Below are 7,832 nucleotides of genomic sequence, written 5' to 3' on the forward strand. Positions count from 1 at the left end.
TATTATTGAGGTACCTCAATGGCCACCCTATGCACAGCTCCAGGGGCAGTGTTGGCAGCTGCAGCAGCAGCAAACAGGGGCACTTGGGGTGCTCATGCCAGGTGTAGGCACTGCTGCCTGGTGGCACATGGCTCCGGCCAGCACTGCATATTGTGGTGAGGAGCGCAGCCTGGCCAGGCCATCTCTATTGCTGGTGCTCCTCGCTGCACACACAGCCCCCCACACTTGTGTGCTACCTGGGAAGTGTCCTGAAGACAGCTGCCTTCACCGTTCCCTGCCATGCAGGTCCCAGGACTCTGCCAGAAGTGGAGGAGATCCCCACACACGCAGCCCCCCACACTTGATGTGCTACCACGGGAAGCCCCATGTCCTGAAGCCAGCTGCCTTCACTTCAGTTCCCTGCCATGCAGGTCCCAGGACTCTGCCAGAAGTGGAGGAGATCCCCATGGAGACCTGGGCCCTTCCTCATACCCCACAAATCCCACATACCCAGTGCTTGCTTCATCCTCAGTGCACAAGCTAAATCTATTCCAACACGGAGGAAAGGCAGCAAGAAGGCACAGCAGCCCCCCGGCTCTCCAGGGACCTAGCCGACCTACTGTGGCTAAAAAGGAAAGCCTACAAAGGATGGAGGATGGGATTCACCTCTAAGGAGGATTACTCCGCTCTGGTCCGGTCCTGCAGGGAGCAAACCAGGAAAGCCAAGGCTGCAACTGAACTCCAACTAGCTTCAGGCATCAAGGACACCAAAAAGTCCCCTGTGCTATGGGACAGGGAGATCTGGGTGAGGGGAATCCCCTACCCTCCATCAATGCTGACCTCGTGAACGAACACCTTGAGAAGCTGGATACCTTTAAGTCAGCTGACCCTGACAACCTGCACCCCAGGGTAATCAAGGAGCTGGCGAGCGTCATAGCCCAGCCCCTGGCACAGATCTTTGAAAACTCCTGGCGCAGCCCCCCACACTTCCGGCTAACTGTGCTACCACTGGGGAAGATCTTAGGAAGCCCCTCCCCAGCGTAGGTCTGCCTTCACATTCCCAACAGTATCCCCTATGGGCCCTGGCCGAGTTCCTCATACCCCCAAATCCCACATACCCACAGCCACACCCTCTCATGTCCAGAGGAGAGCCACGCGCCAGAGGTCAGGAAAACAGATCTTACGACCCACAGCCACACCCTCTCATGACCACCAGGATCTGGGGGAAACCCTCTCACAGCCCAGCATACACACATGCACGTGGCCAACCATACCCCCAACCCAATCTGCAAGACTACAAACTTATTTTTGAGTTATTACGCTATTACCTCTATATTCACAATGTAAACACAAATCATGACCAAAATATATTTTTTAATAAAATTCAAATATTTTATAGTAGACATTAGATCTTTAGTGTTTGATTTGAGGTTTTTTTCTGGTTCTAAGATGACAACCCCCTTCCCGAAAGGACTATTTCTGGGTGGCAAGGGGAGGGACATGTGGTGGCAAAGGTTGGGGTTAGGGGCAGGACTTCAGGTCCCAAGATGGTGACTAGGGGGAGGGGCAACTGAAAAGGGGCAGGTCTCACTAGACCTTGTTAAGTGGCCCTCCACCTGAAGTAATTGCTCACCCCAGGCTACGCAGTCTGTGGGTGCAACAAGTGAGCAGTAAATTCCCCAATTGTGGGCAGGTGCATGCATGCAGGAAGGTGCATGGGAGAAGCTGCTTAACTCCCAACTGATGGGGAGCTGCCAGAGCAGGACCCTGCCCTCCCCACCGGGCCACTGGACCATGGTGCCTCCACTTCCTTGGGCTTCTCTTGTCTGTCTCATTTACTCCTTTTTTCCTACATCTAGCTCATTGAGGTCTGCAAATGCTTGGTGTGTGATGCCACAATGGCTGTGTCTTCTAGGGCTGTGCGAGTCAGCAGCAATCTGATCCGGCTTCAGATCCAGCCGCTTGGGATGGCCATGATGCAGGAAAGAAGAACGCCTGTCAGTGAAAATGGAAATGGAGGCACTGGGGTGGGGTGGGGGGACATGCTGGGGTGGGGAGTAGGGAGGAAAGGGGGATGTAGCAGTGCAGGGGTGCCTGGGGTGTCAGATGTCCGGCCGGTCGCAGTGTGCCAGAGCTCCACTGTGTATATTGAGTCCATGAGTTCCTGTACCTACTACCTCGGAGGCTGATGAAGTGCAGTTCATAGGCCCAGCTCTGAAAAGTGGTTCCATTTGCACTGACTGGCTTTCTGGCCTGCATTGCGGGCCAGGCCAGCCTCTGGCTTCTTTACTATTCCCTCCATCCAGGACCACCTACAGGTACTTCCTCAGCCTGACAAAGGGGTTTTCAACCCTAACGCGGGCATCCCGGGCAGCGAAGCTGAGCTCACTGGGAGCCTCACAACTGCACTGCAACCAGCAAGTGTCAGGCCTGTCGAAGACGTGACAGGTCTGGGCTTTCCCCAGTCAGAACTTCCTGTGTGCGTGCATTAGCTGGAGGTTACGGTGCCTCCTTCCTGCCTTTCACCAGGGGATCATTGGTCCTGGCATTTACGAGGCTGCCACGCTGCCAGCAGTCCCCAGGCCTCCCTACCCTGGAAGGGTGCAGTTTTGTGGTCATGCCCAGGACCTGGGGCCTCCTGCTTCCCAATAGCCCCAGTCCCATACCTCCAAGTTCGTCCTGGCAGGGGAATGAGCTCAGCAGGGACATGTTCTTCCTCTGCTGGCTGGTGATGCAGTTAGTGCCCCCTCCAGCTGAGAGTGGGGCATTACTCAGCTTTTAAAAACCTCAGAAAAGGAAATTGGTGCAGACAGAGTGAGGAGGGTCTGCAGGTGGAGCTTGGGGAGCCCCAGCAGCGGGAGGTTCACCTTTAGGAACACCAGCTGCTCCACCAACATAGGATGCAAGCAGGTGTGGCGGGGTGTCACAACATCCCCAGCAATGCTGAACACCCTCTCACTTGGCACACTTGTCAGTGGACAGGACAGGTGTTGCTGGCAACTGTGGCCAGATCCTGCCACATGTGGCTGCAGCTTGCCCAGTAGGCCAAGGGGTTGCAGTCCAGTGGCTCCACATCCTCAGTGAGATAGGTAGCCAATGAAGTCTCGGCGCTACCTGCCCGAGGCTGGGGTCTGGTGCGTTTGGACCCCAGCATCGAAGCCATGCCCATGGCCCACAATGGCAGTGGCTGGCATGGAGGAGACTGGCTGGTGCTGGTGCTGGCACCGATGCTGGGAGTGCTGGCACGGGAAAGTGGATGCCTCTCTTCCACATGCCCTCGCCTCTGCACTTCGGCTTCCCTGACTTTGTTCACCAGCACCTGCTTCCAGTGATCAAGGGTTTTGGGGCTGCCAGTGCACATGCTCCCCTTCACCCTCAGGTCGCACATGCCTGCCATCATGTGAACCGCAAGGGATCCAGCCATCTCCTGATGCCCTCCTTCAGCCGCCTCACCAGTGCCTGCACATCTGGTGACAGCGGCCTGCCCCAGCCAGGAACACTGATACCCTGGAAGCTCTCCATTTGGCTCTGAAGTTCCCTCACTAGGAGGATCACCTAAGTGCTAAGGGTCTCAGTGGCCTCGATGAAGGGCTTGAGGGCTGTGATGGCTAGAACCAGAAGGGTTAACAAGCAATTTATAGCAAAAAGAAAATGCTTTTTGAAGATATCTGAAATAGAGCTTATAAAACAGTTTCCTGTGTGTCTGGAGTATAACCCACAAGAATACTTATAGCTGTTTTGCCTTTGTCTTCAAACAGCATGACTTTTGAAAAGCAGAACTGAAGAATAAAACTGCAAATGTAGTTGATTTTCACTTAGAGTCAGTAAAACCTAATGAATATAATCACAAAGTGTAATTAATGTAGTGGGTTGAACTTAGGTGGGGACATATTAATCTCTGACCCCAAAGTAATGTGGTGTAATTTGCTTATCGGATAAACCCAAGCTTGGGCAGTAACTTATTGTAATGATTTCTAACACCTTTTAACCCCATAGGATATCAGCTATAAAGCAACACTAGGAATAGCTATAAAACCGAAACATGAACAGAAACAAGATATAAAAGCACACGCACGTTAAGTAACCTTCGGGAAGGATGGAACAGAAAAGTCATTGCTGTCCCTTTCCCCGGATCGCTGAGCGAGGACCAGATCCTGACTGAGGGACCTTCCCCCGGTGGTACAGCCCTCCGAAAGCGTAGATCGAGGACGCCTGACTTTGCTGAATCAACTTGACATTTATCTGACTGAGGGACTATCGCTAAGTTACTAACCAAGTGGGAACTCGTAGTGAATGTCTTTGTCCATTATCACTGTCAATTTTAACTTGTATTGTTATATTGTCTGTTTATTAGCTTAACCTTTTTATTAACTGTCATATATACAAGCTATATTTTTGTTGTTATAAAATTCATTCTTTTTTATAAGTGAAACTTGTCATTGCTTTCCTTCCAACATCACCTCCTCGATCCCAGACCAAAAAGTCCAGTGGCTAATACAGTTGCAGTGCTCAGTCAGCCTGCAACTAAATTAACATACTCACAGTGCCCAGCTGGCCTGTGACATAGGACCACCAAGCTCTGGGAGATGGTGCCCCGCTCAGCTCTGTTCAGGGGGGCGCTGATCCCAATCCCCCCAAGCAAGGCCAGCTCATGGATGGCCTTCTGTTGCTCCACCAGCCTCTCGAGCACCAGGGATGTGGCGTCCCACCGCGTCTCCACAGCCTGCATGATTCTGTGCTGCGGGATGCTGAGCTCTGCCTGTTTCTCCCGCAGCATCTTGCCTCCTTGATGCTGTGGCGGAAGTAGCCCACCACCTTCCTGCATTTCGCAGTCAGCTGGCTTGTAGCAGCACAAGTGGCAGCACCATCACCGGCAGCCCTGTCCCCCTCCGAGGTGAAGCCTGTGTGCCACACAGAAGATGCCAACAAAGTTGGCATCACGGACAGCCTTCACCATATTGGCCCCATTGTCGGCGACCATGAATCCGCGGCTGAGCTCGGCCTGCCCAATGAGCCACCCCTGCACCATGCGACCCATGGCCCCCATGATCTCCCTTGCCACGTGGGACTCATCCAGCCCCTCGGCTGGCAGTAGAGCCCACCAGCGGCCTGACTGATAGCACCAGTGCCTGTGAGGGTCAGGTAGGCGTGATCGCCACCCCAGCTGCTCCAGATGTTGGAGGTGAGGTGCGAGGCTACCTGCGGCCCTGCCTTGCGCGGCTCCTCCCTCAAGTACTCCCTGCATGCCTCATACAGGGAGGGCACCACCGCCTGCTAAGGGTTGTGCGTGTGGGCACTTTGTAAAGTGGGGCCAGAATTGCTACAAACGGCCTGAACCCTGGTTGCTCAACTAGGGAGAAGGGCTGGCTATCCACAGCAAGCATCTCCCCAGTGCTCTGGGTGATCTTGCGCGCCTTGGGTATGCTCCCCCCTTTCTGGCCACCTTTCCCCCACTGGTCCAGGGTGGCCTGCCTCTGCTTTGCTGTGGTGGGGGTCGGCAGGGGGCTCTGCGGCGTCTGGGGGGGTGTCTGGGGGGCTTCGGGGGAGCGGGGCGCAGCAGGCTTCACCTCTTGTTTCTTTCCCCTGTGCCCTGGGTTCTGGTTTTCTCACAAAGTTATTCTTGCCATTGCCTTTTAAGGCTTTTTGCTCACCCTCCTCACAGTCGTTTCACCCGAGAACCCCGGACGTTGTGGTCTGAGCGTTTCAACACAACATCCTGTTTGTCCCCAGAGAGTCAGAAAGCATAGGTGAGAAGAGGCGAAGAGAACTGGGCTTGGCCAGCCTGGGGAAGTGAAGGCTGGGAGGGGAGAGGGTTTTCTTCTCCTGTGCCTTCCAGCGGCGGAAACCGGGGGGAGGACAGCCAAGGAAGCTGGAGGGCAGTGTTGGCACTAGAAGAAATGGGGAGAGACTGAACCTGAATACATTTAAACTGGAAATGGGGAACCAGCTCCTAACCAGCAGGGCAGGGAAGTCCTGGAAGAGACTCCCAATAGGGGCAAGGAGCCATAGTGGGGTTCGGATGAAGCCGGGCCCATTCATGAATAAGATCACGTGACGGGGAGCCCCGAGCGGGTAAATGCGGACAGGAACTTTTCTTCTGTTGTGTTTGGGGTGTGGACGGATGCTCACATTCCCCCGTCATTGATCTTCTGTTTCTTGCTAATGTAAACTGTTCTGGAGACAGTGCCATGCAAATGCCAGGGCTCCCTGGGCAGTTGGTTGATTTGGTTTCATTCAGGGGCTGTCTGGGCACTCATTTGCAGACAGGAATATTTGTGGCCCAGCAGTCTGGGCACTGGCCTGGGACTCTGGAAATACAGGGTCCTTGTCCTGCCTCCTTTGTGTCCATGGGGCTTGGGAACCTCGTGCCAGCATCCAGACCGCAAGGACCTCGGGGCCCTTTCAGCTGCTGGCTGACACCAAGACAAGGCTCTCCTGGCCAGCCCATGGGAGTGTCTCTTGTTGAAGCTGTTCCCTTTGAATAAATAAAGTTTCTAGAGTTGCTTTTTACCTGGCGTAAAATGTGTTCTTTCCAGCGTGCTGATGCACTGCAGCACTTGCACCCCGCTTTTCAAAATCCTAGACCCGCCCATGTGTTACCCCTCAGCTCCGTGTTGTTGGGGAGCCCTGGCACAACGCAGCCTGTCTGACTCACAAGGGACTCACCCCCCCCACCTCTGCCTGAACCACAACTGATTAGAGGAAGGCCTTACAAATGACAGCGAAGATGCAGTGGGAGACGCACCGAAAGCCCTCCAGACAAGGGTGATAGGAGGGAAGCAACTGCCCGGTCTCACTGACGTCAGAGATGGAACCGGATGACAACTCACTGTCATGGGAGATGGGCAGGAAAGCACCTTCATTAGCATTCAGAATGGATTAGCGCCAAATGCTAATCAACCCACACCTGCGCACACCCAGGTCAGCACTTCTCAGACCTATTCTAGTCATGACTCCTTTACTGGTACCCAAAACACTGAACCTGCCTGTCTGTGTCGTGAGCTCCCTCAGAGAAATGCCACCCGCAGCCAGGAGTGACCAGCTCCTATTATCCAGCAGGAGCCATCCTTTGCCCAGGAACAAACCTCGTGTTCTCCCTTGAGCCAGTGTTAGTTCTCGACAAAAACCCCGACCCAAGCTCAAGGTGCTGTTCTGGCGCTTGGATCCGAGTGGTGAGGTCCCCGCTCTCTCTCTCGGACTCCAGGATCGTGACTTCTGCTTTCTTACTCCAGGCACAGCTTCCTCAACCTGACTTTCGCTAATCAACTTGAGCTAGACCTCCCCAGATACCTAACTGAAACTACAAAATACTGGAAGTGTTTTATTTGTCTCTCTTGTATGGCTATTACTACCGGTATCATCAGAAGTCCATATACCCGGCAATAAATAACTTCCATGGTCAAGCTGGTTGCTGTACTCTCTCTCTGAACCTCACTTACGCTTCCTTCCCCTTGACCTCCCCATTTGCTCTGCAGCAACACTTCTTTTACCTAAGCCAAAGATCCCTGTAATGGCCATACTACAGTGGGCTCTGCTCATCAAGGGAGTTCCTACTAGGAGCATTGTGACAAGAGCTTGGGATGTGCTGAGTTTTGAGGCACTTGAGGGGATCAGCTACACGTGCTGATGGGACCCAGCCTGCTTAGACGTACTCTGTTAGCGTGTGTGTATGTGGGTCTAATTGCATTTACTATTATCCTGCTGAAATAGGGGAAGAATTGAGTTCAAGGCACGTGAGGATGTTATCCTGTCACTGCTGAATATCCTGGCCTGACTCAGCTGCGCTCTGTTAACCCGTGTGCTTGTGTCTGACTGCATGGTATTGTTGCCCTGATGAACTGAATTCAAGGGTG

The sequence above is a fragment of the Crocodylus siamensis genome, chromosome 1, assembly GCF_052110815.1.
Source record: "Crocodylus siamensis isolate JL-2025a chromosome 1, ASM5211081v1, whole genome shotgun sequence".
In the NCBI taxonomy this organism is placed as follows: domain Eukaryota; kingdom Metazoa; phylum Chordata; order Crocodylia; family Crocodylidae; genus Crocodylus; species Crocodylus siamensis.